This window comes from Equus caballus, chromosome 11 (genome assembly GCF_041296265.1).
Source record: "Equus caballus isolate H_3958 breed thoroughbred chromosome 11, TB-T2T, whole genome shotgun sequence".
Lineage (NCBI taxonomy): Eukaryota > Metazoa > Chordata > Mammalia > Perissodactyla > Equidae > Equus > Equus caballus.
In genome coordinates this window covers 8,832,398-8,851,439 of record NC_091694.1, presented here as the reverse complement: position 1 = coordinate 8,851,439, position 19,042 = coordinate 8,832,398, and positions in this window count along the sequence as shown.

Here is a 19,042-nt window from a genome sequence, read left to right as displayed (position 1 = left end):
CATTGTGGTTTTACCACACACAGGTGGGTCTCTAGACAGCGTGTTGCTTAGTTTTGTTTTTGAACTTCCTCAAAACGGTTATTATGTCACACCTCGTCTGCAACTTCCTTACCCTGAAGTGAGGAACCTATTCTCCTATATTTTCTTCTCGATTCCTCCGACTGTTTATGATTCTCTCTACTTCAGCCCTCCTGGGTACCATCAGTGCTATTTTAGTTTACATTTACAGATATTTTGTTTACACTCCTTTCTTCTTTCTAACCATGTGGAAGGGTCTCTACAATGAGCACCATAAAATGGGACCCAGGTTGGACAAAGGGTTTCTGGGCACGTCTGGGCAGCCTGGGGATGTCGTTGGGCACCAGGATCAATATTTCTTGGATGTTTCATGGCCTGGGGGACAAGAGCACAGTATCACAACGTGGTTAAGAATGGGCTTTGGAGCCAGCCTCTCGTGGGTTTGAATCCCCCTGTTTTAGTCAGTTTTTGGCACAATTGTGTTACAAACCAACCACTGGAACACTCAATGTCTTACGAGAGGCATTTATTCCCACATTTGCAGGCCTGCAGGTTGACTGGGGTTCTGCCAAGTTGGGATAGACTCAACTGGGCAATTTGGCTTGAGGCCTGTCGGCTGAGCTTGGGTCCCAGGCTATGAGTTGACATCAGTTATCTATTGCTGCATAATAAACCACCCCAAAATTTAGTGGTTAAAACGACCATTTCTTTCTTTTTCATGGTTCTCTGGGTTGGCTAGGCAGATCTTCTGCTGATCTTGCCTGAGCTCACTCACGTGGCTGGGGTCCAAGCTGGCCTCACTCATCTGTCCAGTGGTTGGTGCCGGCTCTCCACTGGGGATCCTGGTTCCCTTTTATGTGGCCCCCTCAATCTCCAGTAACCTAGATTGACTTTTTCCCAATATGGCGGGCTCAGTGTTCCAAAAGAGTAAGAGTTCAATACGCCAGGTCTCTTAAGGGCTAGGCTCTGAAACCCACACACATCACTTGGGCCACATCCTATTGGTCAAAGCAAGTCACAAGGTGGCCAGCCCAGGTTCAAGGAGGGGCAGTGTAATAAATAGGCTCCCCCTCTCGATGACACAAATGGCAACTTCACATTGAGAAGGGGAATGGATTGGGGGGTGGCATGATTCATTCAGCGGGGTAGGGCAGAGAGTTCATTATTAACACAATCTACCAGAGCTGGGTTCAGATCCACTCCACTTGTGTTTTTTCTGGAGCCAAGACAGCAGAGGCCTGGGACACGCTCCTCTTGAGGTGGACCACAGGAGCCCAAACCAAGCCAAACCTCAAAGCCTGGCATGGTCACTAACATGCCATCGACCAAAGCAAGCGACACAGCCAAGGCCAACATCCATGATGTGAGGCTAGCGGGAAGGGGGTGGAGGGCGTATTTAAATGGAACAATAATCTAAGCTATAATAGGCCCTCTGTAACTTCCGGTGTTTAGTTCTTGCCTCAGAAACTTAGGGTAACTTCTTCCTTAAGGGATTGTTTTAAAGGCAGGGAAACCAACTCATCCCACTGTGCCTGGGAGTCTCCTGATTTCAGCACTGAAAAGCTCACGTCCCAGGAGCTCTGGGCAAGCTGGGCTGGTTTGGGCACCCTATTTTGAGCCTTAAATGAGGTCCTCCCAACAACCCCCCACTAGGTATTATTATTGACCATCTCCACTCTACAGAAGTGAAAAGCAACTTCTCAGTGGCCACACAGTTAGTGGAAGAACCACGATTTCACGTGCCTCTCTCCAAGCAGCCGTCTCCTACTGCCTGACTCCTCCCACACCCTTCTCTGTCCTGAGGTCCTCCCTCCCTGGTCTTTGTAACAGGCCCGCTGGAGGAGAATGGGTACTTTGTAAAGAGAGAAATTGAGGCCCAGAGAGGTTAAGGGCAGCAACTGCTGGTGAAGAACATGGAGTACTCAGGCCAGGCTGGAGCAGGGGCTGCACAGAGGAAATGGAGGCTGACCCAGGGACACAGAGGGGCTGTCCCAGGGACACAGAGGTGCTGACCCAGGGACACAGAGGGGCTGGCCCAGGGACACAGAGGGGCTGTCCCAGGGACACAGAGGTGCTGACCCAGGGACACAGAGGGGCTGGCCCAGGGACACAGAGGGGCTGTCCCAGGGACACAGAGGTGCTGACCCAGGGACACAGAGGGGTACCCTATAACCAGGTAGAGTTCCCAAGAGGCCCAGAGGAGGATGCCCAGTGCAGCCTCCACATGACCTGATCATTGGTTGGGCTTGACTGGGAATAGCTGAACCTCTGCACTGAGCCTCACGCCATTCTGCAACTTTGAGCCTTTAGAAAAGGGCCCTGTGCTGACCTGCTGGAACCAGATTCCCGTCCTGCCCTAGCCTCTGACTCACTTGCTGCGTGACCTGGGGCAGGCTCTCCAACCTCTCTGGGCCTCAGTTTCTCTGTTTATGAATAGGCTTCCTGACTTCCCAGGAATCACTGGGAAGGTGAGCAAGGGAGACCCCTAGAGCCAGGAGGTGCCGTCACAGGTTACCCAGTTACCACCTTGCAGGTGAACCCCCAAATGTGGTGGTAAGTTATTTTTTTTCTTGAAGAAATGATAAAGAGGAGGCATGTTGTAATGAAAGGGCGTTGGATTTGGAATCAGAACATCAGGCTCTGGTTGTGTGTCCACCATTTAAAAATCACCCATCTTCTTGAAGCTACGGTTTTTCTTGAGTGTGAATCCCAATTCTTGCCTTGTGTCTCATTAGCTCAGGCTACTGTAACAATATGCCACAGACTGGGTGCCTTACAAAACAGACATTTATTCCTCACAGTTCTGGAGGCTGGGAGCCCGAGATCAGAGTGCCAGACGGTCAACTCCTCGTAAGAGCTCTCCTCCCGGCTTGCAGGTGGCCACCTTCCCACTGTGTCCTCACATGATGGCGAGAGAGCAGCTCTCTGGGCCTCTCCTCGTAAAGCCGCAATCTTACCCAATTACACCACCCTTAGGACCTCATGAATGTTAATGACCTCCCTGGAAGCCTCTCTGAACGCAGTCACACTGGGGGTTAGGGTTTCAACATATGGATGTTATGGGGCACAGTTCAGTCCATGGTACCTTGGACCCCTCATCAACTGTCGGATCGGATTAGACGGGAGTGAGACCAAGTGCAGTCAACTGGAAGGCGTGCACACACATGGGCGGGGCTGCGACCTCTGCTGCACATTGGTTAAGTGGCGAGTGAACCGATTGGGACCAACTTGACGAGGGTGGGAAACGATACCACAAATCCCCCATGATTTTCCCGTTCCCTCAGGGAGTCCCCACTCTGAGACCTGGGACTGCCACTCCTGAACCCGTGTCCTGGACTCCTTCCTCTTCTGAGGGCATCTAGAGGACAAACACCTTCTGATCGGAATGTTTTCCAAATACTCAACATCTGGAAGGAGCTGTTACAAAGGACCCCTTTGTGTAGCCGGGAAATGGGCTGGCAATAAAACAGGGCCAGACCCTGCAGAGCTGGGAATGGCAGAGGGGGAGAGGGTGGGTGAGGGAGGCGGACACACGGGGGTGAGGGGGTGCTGCCCGGAGGACGTGTGTGCGAGCGAGGTCAGCAAGAGGGGTTCCCCAGGTGATTTAAGACGGTAAATAATGGCCGGCGCTCGTCTCCATCCTCCTCTGCACAGCGCTGTTCTAAGCACTTAATCTTTAGTGCTTTATTTATATAAGAAAAAATTTAGGAGGTGGTCACAGAGAGGGAGGAAGATGCATCCGTGAGAATGTATGTGCAATATGTAGGGAGAGATCGACTATAACAGAGGGTGCTGGGGAGATGGAGGAAGTCACACAACAACAAGGGAACATTACTCAGGTCTGGGCATGGCGAGGCAGAGAAACCACCCCTGCTGGAACATTAAAAGATGACAGTATCCCAGCTCCCTCTCTAAGCAGACTGTCCCCCACTCCCCTGGAACCGTGCGCTGGAAAGCAGGTACAGGTACCCTTTGAGAAAGCTCCAGTCCCTTTGTTCCAGCAGGTGGCTGTGCCAATGTGTGCGCCTGCCCCCAGGGGTTCCAGGAACCCTGTAACAGACCACAAAATGCCGGGGTTCCTCCCACCCGTCCACAACAGCAAGCAGCACTGCCTCCGGCCTGGTATGCCTCCAGCCCCAAGGCAGTCCCAGAACACTTCAGGAGGCCCCTTTGTGGAAAGTTCCTTGGAGACTGAAGGCCTGTTATGCCAAAATTGCTATAAAAAATCAAGGAATAGAGAGTTTTATCCTACTTCTTTCAAAAAGTATCTGAAAATCAATTCAGGCAGCTCTTGCAGAAACTCAGAACGTAAGGGCCCAGAAGAATGTCAGGAATCTGGTCACAAATGGGAAGCGGATGGATCACCTTGGTGGTGGTGGTGGGGTGGGTTGTTAAAATGCAGATTCCCAGGCCCTGTCCCAGACCCACCCAGTGAGCAGGGATGGGGAGGGGATCTGAGAATCTGCATTTGGTAAACCCTCTGGGTGATTCTTTAACGCACATTCAAGAACGAGAAGTATTGGTCCAAATCGTGACCCAGCTTCCGAGAGCAGCACTTACTAATCTGAGACCCGTGGCTGTTCATTCAAGTCTTAAATATCGCTATTTCTCAGCCTTCAGTGAGCCTTTTCCAACTGCCAGTTTTTATATCTAATCTTACCTTTCTAAGCCTCCTTCCTGTATACTTTTATAGAACACAAGCCACGTGCTGGGTGAGATTGTTATTGCCTAAGTGAACATTCTCGACATTCGTTTGTTACATACGGGATGGAGGCAGCTGGAGAAGTGGGAGGGAATGAGAAGAAAGGAGGTTGTAAGAAGAGGGGACGCAGAGATGGCAGAAGACATTCCCTGGTCTCCGGGCTTTGGGAAGCAATAAGCCGGCTTCCTGGTGTGTGCTGTCACTTTTATAACCAGAGCATGTAGGGCGTCATCAAAACTCAGAACTGCCACATTTGGAAAAGGGAAATTCCACTCTTGTTTTCCCAGACTCCCTTGCAGCTAGGATTGGTCGTGTTACATATTCTGACCAAGGAGACGTTACAGGGGGTCTGCTGAGGTGCTTCTGGGAAATGTTTTGCTTTCCTGATAAAAGGGCAGATGCAGCTGGTGCTGACCTCCTGTCTCCTTCCAGCCTCGGATGGTGTATTGGTTTCTAAGGGCTGTCACAACAAGTTACAAACTTGGTGGCTCAAAACAACTGAAACACAGTTTTTCACGGTCTGGAGGCCAGAAGGCTAAAGTCAAGATGTCAGCAGGGACACATTCCTTCCAAGGGCTCCAGGAAAAAATCCCTCCTTGCCTCTTCCAGCTGCTGGTGGCTCCTGACATTCCTTGGCTTGTGGCATCATCACTCCAATCTCTGCTTCCACCTTCCCATGGCCTTCTTCTGTCTCTGTGTGCCCCTTTCTGTCTCTTATAAGGACATGATGCTCATTTAAGGCCTGCTCTAATCAGGTATGATCTCATCTTGATCTTTACCTTAATTACATCTGCAAAGACACTATACGATGACATTCTAAGGTTCTAGGTGGACATGAATTTTGCAGGGACACTAGTCAACCCACTACAGACAGGAACATGATTTATGGAGCTGCAGCAGCCATTTTGTGACACTGAGGCGAAAATACGAGGACAAAAACAAAACAAGTGGAGAATGGCAGAGCAGAGAAATAGAAGGCTAAATGTTGAGATAAAACTCTGGAAGCAGAGCCTTGAGCTCCAGGTCTGGAAAGAGTCATAAAGGACCAAAAAGGCAGAATGGGTTGAAGCAGTGAACATCGGAATATGGAGTCACAAAGACCTGGGCTTAAATTCCAGGCCACTGTCACTTTCAGGAGGAAAACTCAGGCAGCTTATCTCATACCTCTAAACTTTACATAACTTCTCTGAAAGCTTTATTTGAGGAATATGAAAGATAATGCATGAAACCCCAACAAACACTCAATAATTCTCTTATGCCCTGTTTTTTTTTTCCCTAAAAGCAGCAACTTTGTCTTACTCATTTTTATGTCTCCAGTGTATAGCACATAACAAGCAATTAATTAATGTTTGTGAAACCAAACTAACCAAACAAACATTTGCTATGTGTCCACGGCTCCTTTTAAAATTTCTGGGATTCAGGGGCCTGCCCCGTGGCCAAGGGGTTAAGTTAATGCGCTCCGCTTCAGGGGCCCAGGGTTTTGCCAGTTCGAATCCTGGGCACGGACATGGCACCGCTCATCAAGCCATACTGAGGTGGCGTCCCACATACCACAACTAGAAGGACCCACAACTAAAAATACACAACTATGTACTGGGGGGCTTTGGGAGAAAAAGGAAAAATAAAATCTTTAAGAGTTCCGGGATTCAGTTCATACCAGTGAAATACAGAGATTTGGGGGCCGAGATTTTTGGAGTGCGTTACTGGGATGATGGTCGGTGAAAGATCCAGAGGGCTTCCAGCTAAACACAGTAGACTGAGCATGCATGGTTCCATCCACGCCTTCCTGAAACCACTGAAATGAGAGCAAATGAACTTAAAAAGTGAAAAAAAGTCAGAAACCCCAAAAGGATGAGAGAGGAGAGGACAAGAGATAATTCTGAAAGTTGGTAACTGATGAAGTTGAGTAAAGAAAGGTGAGGCCTAACTGTCTGCAGAGGAGGAGGCCCCATGAGGCGGCCGACCTGCTCCTCGGAGTGCTGGGAAGGCAAAGGAATGAGAGGTCTCGGGTCCCTCCAAAGGCAGGGTGTGGGTGTGGTGGAAACAGCAGGTTTCTTGAAAGTTCTCTTTCAAGATTTCCGCACTGTACCAGGGGCTGCTGGAGCATCCGGATCCCCAGCACATCCCCTCTCCGTGCAGCCAGGCAGCTTCACCCCCAGCCCAACAGGAGACCGATGCTTTAGTTTCTAGAGAAATGGAACCAGAGAGTCCAGGTGTGGGCACTGCAGAGGGCAGGGGGAAAGCAGGGACCAGAGACCAGGATATTAAAGCAATGTCTATGTGCCCCTCCACAGAGGCAGCTCTCCAAATGTTAGCAACTGACTTAGAACACTCCCCCTACCCCCACAAACAGAGCTTTCAATGAGGCAAGCATCACCAGACCTTGGGGGAAAGTCCGGAGCAGGACAGACAGAAAGCAAAATGACGAGATGGGGTGGTGGAGAAGAAAGAAACTAGGGGAAATGCAGGCAAGGCAGGGAGCAGAAGGAAAAAAAAAACAGAACAAAACCCACTAACTCCTTCCGTTACTGTCCTCAGAGACATAGAAGAGAGTCCTGCAACAGAGGACTAAGAACAGGAGGCCACAGAAGGATTATCGCAGCGACTCGAGCTCTGGGAAATTAAAACTATGATAGCGGACATTGAAAATAAAAAGTCGGGAGTAGAACTGAAAAATAACATTTTCAATTATAGAATGAAGGCCACGGGACAGAGAAAAAAGACATGGTAAATACAAGAGGAATGATAAGAAGGAGGACCAAGAGTTCCAGGACCCAACAAATAAAATTCCAAGAGAGAAAGAGAAAAATTGAGGAGAGGAAGTTGTGAGATAAATAATATAAGAAAATGGGCAGGAATTTATAGGGTGAAAGGGGCTATCAAGAGCTCGGGGTGATGAATGAAAACAGACCAGACCTGTATGTTGTATCACGACATTTATGCTCATTAGGAATAAAAAGGAGGGAGGATGAGAAGAAAGGAGAGAGACAGAGACAGAGATGCCACACACAAAGGACCAGGAATGCAAACAGTATCGAACCATTTAACAGTAACACAGGAGATAAGAAGGTAATGGAGCATCAGTAGGGCTGGATCCTTCTGGAAGCTCCAGAGGAGACTCTGTTATCTTGCCTCTTCCAGCTTCCAGAGGCCTCCTGCGTTCCTCGGCTCCTGGCCCCTTCCATCGTCAAAGCCTGAAATGACCAGCGGAGTCTTTCTCATATCACATACCTCTGCTCACCTTCTCCTCCCTCTGCCACTAATAAGGACGTTTGGGATTACACTGGACGCACTGAGATAATCCAGGATAATCTCCCCATGGCAGGGTCTGCTCATTAGCAACTAGAAATCCACCTGCAACATGCTCCCCCTTAGCCCTGCAACAGGATAGCCACAGGTGAGGGCATCAGGATGGAGACGTCTTTGTCTACCGTACCAGGCACATTGCAACTTTGGACAAAATCTGGGTCACTTTATTTAGGAAAAAGGGAAGAGTGGATGTAAGGCAGGCACACGCTAAGGATTACGGAGTGGAAAGGTAGGAGGAGGTAACACCGCAGAGTCATTGCTCCCGTCCCGGGCTGAACCTCTACCGTACTGTAAGTTATGTGAGAGAGACACACACCCTCACCTGGGTAAGCCCTGGGAGAGAGGCTCTCATTGCATGAAGCCAAATGTAAGGTTAAGGAAATTTTTACTCTTCAAGGTAAGAAATCAACAGATAGTGTCTAAAACCACAACAGGGAGAAATGCCAGGACAAGCGTGGTATTGGGAAATCAGAGGTAAACATCAAAAGCAACGTGTAAACTGGAATTGAAAGAGGTGCTCGTGGGGAGCAAGCAGATTCAAGCTGAGGAAGAGGAGAGCACAGCCTGACTTCTGTTAAAAATGTTAGCATGCTGTTTGATTCATTAGGCTTTACTTATCTGGTACTTAATAAAAATAAAATTTTAATTTGAAAAAACGACAAAAACGGTTTGGAGCAGTTATGATAACACCCCAGAAGGCGTAAGGAAAACTCCTAGCCACGCAATGCCCCTGGCTGGGGAGGGGGCCGGGGGGCGGGTCAGGCTGGAAGAGTCTCCGGGGAGACAGGAAATGATCCCTCCAGGTGCCTCTGTGGAGCACACCGGGAGATGCTCTCTCAGCCTTGGCTCATCAACGTCCTCTTTTGCTTTCCCCAGTGAGGATGCCCATCGCCCTACTGCTCCTCCTCGAGCTAAAAAGGGCAAGAAGTTGGGACAAGATTCAAAGTTTCCGTCCCTCACAAGACGGCGTTTTTAGGAGCAGAGCTCCGAAGAGTAAGCTAAGAGAAGAAAAGTCAGGGGCCGGTTTCCAGAAAGAGGAGAGTGACCACAGCCGTTCTCTCTGCACATCTGCTTCTCTGAGCCTGGCCCTGGGGAACCAAGCCAAGATCTTAATCACCCAGCGTCACTCTGGCACGCTGACTGTGTGATACACCTGTCTCCACCGTCAGGCAAATGAGTGGGTTCGCAGGCAGAGGCCTGCCCTGCCAAACAATGCTCCCCTTTGTCCCCGCCCAGAGCCCAGGATCCGAGAGGCAGCCAAATCCATCAGCACTTGTCAGGGCCCTTGATGCACACAATGCAAGTCATGATCCACATTCTCCAGCAATGCCCCAGGCTTCCAGCAGGCAGCTCTCACTGACACGCAAAGTGTCAGTCAACCTTCTAAAAGCCCAGGGTGGGGACACGGGTAAGGGGGGGCACTGGGCTCTCATTCCCCAAACCAACCAGGGCCAGAGAAGGTGCCCTGAATCTCTGACACATCCTTTCTAAAAAGCGGCCCTGAGAAGCTACATTAAGAAAAATCATTTTCCCGTGTTGGCAGAGGCCTTTCCCAGCTGTTTCAGCAAACATGACGCGCACCTGTACGCGGCGTGCCCCCGGCTCCTGTGGCCAGCAGTTCAGAGGCCAGAACCCCGCCTGGGAAGAGGGAAGATGGAAGGATGAATTCCCAAATGAGATTCCCTGCAAATGCAACACCAACCAAAAAGGTGTCATGCTGTCGGTGGTCGCCAGCGAGGAGGCGGGCACAACAGAAGTTGGGGGATTTTGTGTCCTAAGAGAACCTGGCAGTGGTCTCTGTGGATGCTGTCGTGCTATTACGTGTCTTTCTTGACAAGCCTGCAAACCATTCCGGGCTGTCCTGTTCTGTCCAGTCATCCCCCCCTTTCTGCCCTCCCTTGCCATGACTGCCAGTCACCCGGCCAGGAGTAGACGAACGTTTTCCTCAGGCAAACAACTGTTTCTTTGCAGACTCCTAGATTGGCGCTGGCACTCAGCACACAGGGAGGGGACCGGAGAGGAGGGTGTGCTCAGATCTGCCGTCCCTCTGGGGTGGGGTCCTTGGCACACTCTGCCTCAGCCACAAGTGCAAGGCAAGTTCAGAGCTATGACAGCGCTGATTCAGCCGTGCTCCCTGCCTCACACTCCCTGTGCCTACCCCACAGGCTCACTTATGGGAATGAAATGAGCTAATGAATGAGTTTGAGAAAAGCACAAATTCCCTTAGAAATACGGGATATGCGAGCTGAATAACAGCGGCTATGATTTTATTGTTCTTGGACAAAGGCCACTGCTCATCTTAAAGAGAAGGGATAAGAAATATGCAATATTTAAAGTAAATTATATAACGTCACTTTTTTGGGTGGGGGGATGTTAATGGTATCAGGGTCATGTGAAAAAGAAATCCTTTCTTTTTTGAGATACATACTGACCTGTTTAGGAATAAAGTGACATGATGTCTGGGATCTTTTTCCCCCCAAAATAAAGAGGAGGAGAGAGGTGAAGGGGGCTTGGACTGGCCAGGGGTTGGTGGTTGTTGGACCTGGGTGATGGGTATATGGGGGTTCCTGACACCATTCTGTTTACTTGAGTGTAGGTTTGACATTCCTCATAATAAAAAGTTGAACAAAAACAAATTTTAAAGATCAAAACAGAGTAAAGAATAAATCAGTCAAAGTAAGAACTTATGTGTGCATCGTAGGGCAAATGATCAGACCCGGCTTCGCGTTTAGATCACAGCGGCTAAAATAGACTCGGTTTTGCCTTTTTTAACCAGACGGTAAAAAGGTGAGTAAACTCCTCCGGTGTTGGACAATAAGCCACTCAACATTTTTGGTAGGATTCCAGAGTGGCATCTAGTGACATTTACTCCCAAAATACTTCTGCCATTGTACCAGATTTAGGTCACACAATGAGAGATCAGATGGACTGCAGGCAACTCCTAAAATTCTTAAACTGTGCAAAGGATTTATTTTGATCAAAACTGTTGTTCTGGTTTAAAAGAAGACTGTCATAGACATACTGTGCAGAAGGAAGGGATAGACTGGCCAGGGATAACGGCTGGGGCAAAGATGGTTTTTGAAGGACGCTGTTATCATTTTTGTAGGATGTTTGAGACAACAGCAGTTCCATTTTTAACCAGTTGCTTGCTCAAGTTAATGTTATCCACTGAATCTTTTCCTCTTGCTGTTTTTGTTCTTAGCGAATTGTGTTGGTTGAGGTTAAGATTATAGAGATAATATCAATATTCACAGTTCAATTCCTGAATCCTAACAGTCACATCCAAAGGCATGGGCACTCTCTCTCCTGATTGGCAGGATCCTAACCTCCTTTTCAACTTACTTAAGCATCTAATACCCTGGGCTGGCTCAATTCCGCTTTATATCTGCCAACCAAATCTAAATGAAGAACGTTGCTGACCAATTCATGGGACATGGGCAACCCAGGAAGTCAATGACCCAGCGAAAAGCAGGTATCAGGTGCTTATGGGTAATATCCCCAGGGGCCAAACAGGTGGGACCAGCCTCCCTGACCAGTGAAAGGAGGGAGGAAATGGAAGCTGAGCTCACGGAGGGAGGATCCTGGGTGTGGGTGGTGGTGGCAGCCCCTGGGCAGAGCTGGGCGTGTTTCAGAGGGAGCCTTATGTTTCCTGAACTTTTCCAAACCACAAAGCCCTGCATGGACTTCCCTGCCAAGGCTGATCACAATCTGCTGTACTATCAGCATTGTCATCTGTTAGAGACACGCAGTCAGTGCGTGAGTCCTCAGGGAGCTCCCCTGAGGAATCTTGGCTTTTCCCAAAGCCATGCTATTTGGCCATCCCACCCTGTGGCAGCACATTTCTCCAATGGTGCCAACGGTGCCAACCTGCACCCCCTGCATCCGTCTCTCCTCCCTTAGCCTGCCCCTTCTACCCCAACCCTACCACAGCCCAAACCTTAAGATGAGCCTGAACCATTCACTCGTTTCCATCCTTATCTTTCACAAGGATGAATATTCAGAATGATAGAGCCCACAGAGGAAAAGATCTAAAACCGAACTTCCCTTTAACCTTGATGGCTGTGTCGTCCAGCCAGAGGCTGTCACTGTGTCTGCTGCCTGGGTCTACCAAGGGCTAACAGAGGCGGCCTTCTGCCTGGTGGAGCTCTGCGGATGATGACGGGAAGCTGGCATCAGAGTTCTCCTGGTTTGGAAAAAGACGATTTTACTTTTTAACACCTGCCAACCTGATGGGTTTGCCAAGAATTTTACATTTGTCAAGAATTCTACCTTAAACAAACATACATGCCTACATCACCCCTCCTCCAAACAGGCATAAACCACTGGTAAGGAAAGAGCTCCTAGGAAGGAGGACGATGTGGGTACATGAATCTCTCCGGTTTCCAGAGCAGAATCCATTTTTAAGCCAGACAACCTGAAACATCTCGCTTACATTAAAGTTTAGGTTCCAAAGCAAGAAAGTTAAGCCTTGATTTTGACCTATGAGATTGTTGTTGTTTTTATTTTGCCAGTCTGTTACACAAGTTTTGAATATACAGCTAATTTTTTAAAAATCCTTGGGAGACTTCTAGATCTATCCTCTTTTACAGATCTGGTAGGAGACTCTGTTTTTGGGGTTATGGTTGTCCTCCTGTCACCCTTCCTTTCCTTTTGCCTGCAAAGTACAGCCAATAGCTGAGACTTAGATAGCCACTGCCACGGAAGGTGTCATGTTGGGAGCTGATTTGTAAAAGTCCCTAGACCAAACTAGGGGCAGTGACCAAAATTAAGGAGTCTTGGCCACATCCCAAGGGGTGTCTACGTGGAAACAGTCACTCAGATCTGAAGCATTTTTACCCTTAGGTCTGCTACGCTAATGGGAGAAGATGTGGGAGGAGGGAGTAGATTTGGAGAGGCTGCTTGCCAAATTCTCAGCATCTCCACTTCCTGTCGCTGGGTCATGTAAAGAAGCCAAGAGCTGGCCACAGCCTTGACCCACAATTCTGGGGGACTGGTCAGTGGAAACCCCACAGAGAAGAGGAGAGCAGAAAGACTAGGATTCCCCAGGGCTCACACAGCTGAGTCCATCTCTCCGGGGGGGTGTCCTTGACTCCAGTCTTACCCCTGCTCACTCATCCCTTCTATCTATTCATTGTACCACTCTGAAGTGTACACACAAGAGAGAGAATCAAATCATATCATACCTGCGTGCCCACTGCTGTGGCGTGCTTATCCTGGTCAGTGAAAATAATGACCATGCACATATGAAATCAACTCGCGTGACCTGGGTTTACGAGCCCAGAGTATATGGCAAAGGTGATGGGATGTCACTCCCGTGATGGTGTTACATAAGACTCCCTCTTGCTGGCAAACTCACCCAGAGGCTCTCCTTGTTGGTTTGATGAAGTGAGCAGCCATATTGGGAAAGCCTATGTGCCAAGGAATTGTGAGCAATCTCTAGGAACGGCAAGTGGCTCCTGGGAGCTAAGGAAAGCCTCCAGCTGCCGGTCAGCAACAAGTGGAGGACCCAGTCCTGCAACTGCCAGGAACTGAATCCTGCCAACCACCTGAGTGCACTTGGAAGCAGAGTCTTTCCCAGTCAAGCCTCCGGATGAGAACGCAGCCTAGGTGACACCTTGATTACAGCCTCGTGGCACTGTGAGCAGAGGACCCAGTTAAACTGGGCCAGACTCCTGACCCAGAGAAACTGAGACAATGATGGGGGTTGCTTTAAGCCACTCAGTTTGTGGTAGTCTGTTATCCAACAATAGAGAACCGATACAACGACCATCTCCCACCAAGTTACCAAATATGACCAACGTCCACATGGAGGAAATCTATAGATTTGTGCATCATTTATTTAAAAGCTGTCTTTTTCCCTTTAACCTGTATTATAGGCTTGTTAGTAAATGATAAGTTTACCTTTCCCATAATTTCCCATATTAAGTTCAACCAGCAGTTTCACTGCAAAGGCAGAAAGAGAGCTGGTTCCTGCCGAAGAGTGACTTTGAAGAAGAATAAACTTAAGTACTAACCCTAAATTAGTTACTTGCTCTTTTCCATGGGACACCCTCCAGAATGTGGCAGTGACCAATACAGGCTGCAGACCCAATGGCATATTGAATCCTAAGCCTAAAAGGCAAAGGTCAGAGAAAGGATACACCTCTGATACCCTTTCTGCACACCTAGAAAGTGGAACCCAGACTTTGGCTAAGGGCCTCTCCTCGCATGCTCCCCCCAGGCTTGCCCTATGTTTTCATTCTTCCCCGATGCATCCTGGACTTCTTGGAGGTCATAGCTCTTGCAATCAGCGAAGGGAGATGCTATCCTGGCTGAAAACTCCAGGGATAGGTCCTCACCAACTCCAAACAGACTAGATCCTTACCCCTCCCTGCTAGATGGAGAGACGCCGGCGAGAGACATTAACTTCATGGCCTCACAGTTTGCCAGAGAGTGGGGACTATATCAGGAAAGTGCCCATACAATGTCCTATCTGATCTTTTAATTTAGGGGGGAGGTCATGGAGTGCAGGGATGCTGGGACACAGGTCCAGAGGTTCACCTGCCCAAAGAATCATATGTCTTTGCCTAAGCCAACATAATCCAGTTGCCCTCTTAGCTCATCCATTCACCCATATCTTCTATGTCTTGGAACAGAGGGCAGTAGCCAACTGCCCTAAGGAGGCTTGGGGGTCCTGAGGCTGAGCAGGCCCATCAGAAGCTGCAGAGGTCTCAGTGACAGCTCTTGGAGACAGACAGTGGCCATGCAGGGTCCTTTTCCTGTTAAGACACTGACAGCCCAGGCACTATCAAGAGGATATAACTAAATAGGAAGATGGTCAAACAGAATCCAGAGGTAGGTTCAGGGTTGCTGTTTCCCAGAGCTCTCATGGGCAGCCCCTGTGCACCCTCCCTCCTGCATCCTGCTGGAAGGGGGAGGAAACAGCCCTCCTTCCAAGTTTAATTCTTCCTCCCCCTGGAGGGTAGAGAAGCAGAATTGTGAGTTGTATTCCTCCTGAGTGTGAACACACTACCGCCCCTTCTCACAGCTGGGCTGTGTTAGGAAGATGATGGGAAAGGGAACACCACAGGGACTCCTGAAGCTTTGGAGAAGCCTCGAAATGCCCCAGCACTGCAGGCCTGCCTGCCCTGTGCTCAAGCAGAGTAAACTAAAAGCTCTGAGACCAGAGGTGAACGCACCCCAAAACCAGTGAAACCTGAACTGCAGGGACGCTGGCTCACAGGCGCCCCTTCCAAAGCCCTGTGCCAAATTTTGAATTTGTACTTTTGTGTTATTTTCCCCCAAAGAGCGCTCCTGACGTTGTACAAACTCCATATCCCCCAAACCCGAGTCCACGTTTGGAGGGGCCAAGCTGGGAGCACAAAGCCCGCAGACAGCGAGCCGGGAGCCTCGGGAAGCCGGTGTCCCTTTGGTGGCTTCGGACTGGCCACACTGTAGTCAAGCGGGGGGATGGGGGATGCTGCGCACGACTGAGGGAGCAGGTTCCCTGGCGGCCCGGGAGTCGCCGGCTGCGTGCAAAGCCCGAAGCCGCCGCGCCCCCGCCCCGCCCTGTGCAGGTACACAGCGGCCCCGCCGGCGGCGTCGCCACCCCGGCACCCGCCCGGGGACCCGCCCGGCGCCGCGCCAGGCGCCCCCGGGAGGCCGGAACGTGCGCCGGCGCAGGCACGCAGGCCTCACCTGCCGGGGCACCGGGGCCGCCACCCCGCCGGCCGAGCCCAGGGCACGCAGCCCCGGGGAGGAGACCCGAGAGGGGGGTCCCCGCGCCCGTGGCTCCTGAAGACCCTGCCGCAGGACCCGGCCCAGGGGCGCGTCATAACGATTGGTGGAGCACTATACACTTAAGATGGGTGCCTTTGTCATGTGAACTCGTACCTCTGTTTAAAAGGAAAAAGCACAGCCCCTGGGCTCCCATTTGCTTCCACCTTTCACAGATTCAACCAAATTTTATTAGAGGGTGGAGGTGCAGGAGGCGCGCCGGGAAAGCTTTAGGGAAGTCAGGAAGTCGATTTCTCCATCCTCTGCGCAAAGCAGAACCCACCCTGCCTGTCACTGCTGAGTGAGACTTCCTGGACCTCACCTTCCTCGTGGGTAAAGTGGGCGACAGGTAGTATCGAAGTCAAGGAGGACTAAGGGAGGGGGTGAGAGCATGCAGCACGCTGCCTGGCACAGGCTGCCATTAACTGAGGGCCTTGTGGTCCTTCCCCCTGCACAGGGGGATGAGGATGTCTTCTGTTAGGTACCCAGAGAAGATCCAGACCTGAATACTTCCCGCACCTTCCCGCTTCTCATAGCAGTCCCCTGGAATGAAGGGTCCATTAACGGGAAAGCCTTAAGGGAATCGTTTCTGCATCAAACACTCCAGGCGAGGACTGAGAGGCAGTGCTGTTAAGCAGTCCACGTGGCTTAAAAAAAAGACACTGGCAAGGGGCTGGCCCCGTGGCCGAGTGGTTAAGTTCCTGCGCTCCGCTGCAGGCAGCCCAGTGTTTCGTTGGTTCGAATCCTGGGCGCGGACACAGCACTGCTCATTGAGCCACGCTGAGGCGGCATCCCACATACCACAACTAGAAGGACCCACAACGAAGAATATACAACTATGTGCTGGGGGGCTTTGGGGAGAAAAAGGAAAAAATAAAAATCTTAAAAAAAAAAAAAAAAAGACACTGGCAAGTTCAAGTTCCGAAATTATTAGCTCAAGGAAGAGACTGAACCTAGGGATTTCTATGAACAGTTCTTTAGTATCCTCTTACCCCTTGTGCCCCTAAGATTGAGAAAAGTAGAAAAACAAATGTGAAATTTGATCCCAGGGATTGGCTGGATTTCTACATTGGTAAAATTCTAGCCTTTCCATAGAAGATTGGAGCATTGATCCAGGAAGCAGGAGGACCTCTCAAAATGGAGATATATGGGAGGATTTGAAAAACTTGGAGTTCTCTGAATTCTCAGTCCTCAAAGGGCGTCCTTTGTCAGCTCAAACAGCCTCTTTTCTCCAATCTTCTGAAGCACTTCTTGAAGACACTGTAATTCCTTTGCCTAAAGGAGTCACCCTACAAGAGGAAGCCAGTTCTCCTCAGGCAGTACCCTGCATCGTCTCCAGAAATGACGGAGTGACAGTCAGGCACCACGTAACTACGTTTTGGTCAATCACGGACCGCATATACGATGGTGGTCCCATAAGATTAGTACCAGAGAGCCTAGGTGTGCAGTAGGCTGGACCATCTGGTTTTGTGTGAGTGTGCTCTATGATGTTCGCACAGTGACGACATCGCCTAACGATGCATTTCTAAGAACATATCCCTGTCGTTAAGTGCCGCCTGACTGTATATCCCAGCATGTCCCTGAAGGACAGGCAGTGAGAAACTCACATCAGGGAGGATGAGAATTCAAAACCAACATAGTTTCAGGATTTTTCTCATTTTTGACAAATTTGGGGAAAATTTGTGTGGGAATAGATTTTTAAGGTGTTTGAGAATAGAGCGAAGCACATAATTTTAAATTAGTCTGAATGTATTGATAGATAGTTGTCACAGAGATTCCAGGTTTGCTGTGCCAGCAGGAGAAGCCAGGAGTGACTTCGGGGCCTCAGGAGAGACTGAACACTGGATACTAGGCAATTATCCCTGAGGTACTGATTGTCAACTGTGACCCAAGCTGTCCCTCATGTACTGGGTCATCTACCACACTTATAAAACCCCATTACCGACTGGAAATGGCTTCTAGGGACTGGGCGTGACCGGTCCTGAAGGCGTGAGTTGCACGCTCAGGTAGCTCCTGTTCCTCGTTGCCTGTTCCTGACGCCTTCATCAATCTAACCGTGTCCTCGAGGGGAGTTTCCCCAGAGCCAGTGACTGAGAGAGGGACTGCAACTGATTTACAGATGGCTCTGCGTGATATGCTGGCCCAGACTGGAAATGGACTGTGCCATGTGACAGTTCCAATGAGGACAGTAGGTGGAGAGAAAACCGCCCAGTGGGGAGAAGTCTAAGCACATCTCTCTATGTCCACTTTGCTTAGAAGGAAGGATAGTTTGATGCAAGAAGCTACACCGATTTATGAGCAGTGGCAAATGGTCTGGCCAAACGGTCAAGCACTTGAAAGAAGCAAGATTAGAAGTTTGGTGACAGAGAGGTTTGGGGAGGCACGTATGGCTGCACCTCTCAGAATGGGCCAAATGTGAAAATAACTGTCCCTCAAGTAAAAGGTCACCTAAAGTGACCTACTGTGGAGTAGGCTCTTAATAATTAAGTGGACAAGACTATCTACTCTATGAATGACAGTTTCTTTCCCCAAGAACATCTGCTTTCTCAATTGATTAAAGAATAAAAGTGCCATGTTGTCAAAAATGGAACTATGTGTGGATTCAAGCACAGAGCTTTCTATCATTGATGCAGACCTGGCCACTGAATGCCCAAAGGGTCAGTGATGATGCCTGACCCAATACTGATGACACTTCAGGGATAGCTGCGGACTTCTTAGTTGCAGACTGATTGCCACCTCTCCCATCATGAAAAAGGCAGAGAGTTCTCCTCGCTGAGACAGGCTCACATGTCTGGATTTGGACTTGCCTCCCTGTGTGTCCTATCATCATGGCATCCTATACAACATTGCTTCTGACCAAGGAATTCACTTTATAGTCAAAGAGGGAAGGCAGTGGGCAGACATGCATGTGATTTGATCCTATCACCCAGAAGCAGTCCTCTCTTTTCAGGACTAGCTCTGAGACAATATATAATGAGGTTGAGATATGTCCTTTAAGATTGGTGTTTGTTCAGAGCCAGTGATCAATATGTGGTGCCATTTCTCCCAGAGCCGGCCTAAGCAGGTCTGGAAGAAGGGGTAGTGGGGATGGTGCCACCTCCACGCAACCTAAGGACTCTGGCTCTCTCCAACTTTGGACTCCACCAGCTTAGAGTTTTTAAACCCAAGAATGGAACGCTCCACCTCTGGGGCAGCTGGCCAGTGGGTAGCTCCCTTTGGAAAGGGGAAGCATGAAGTGTTTTGCATGAGGGATAGCTC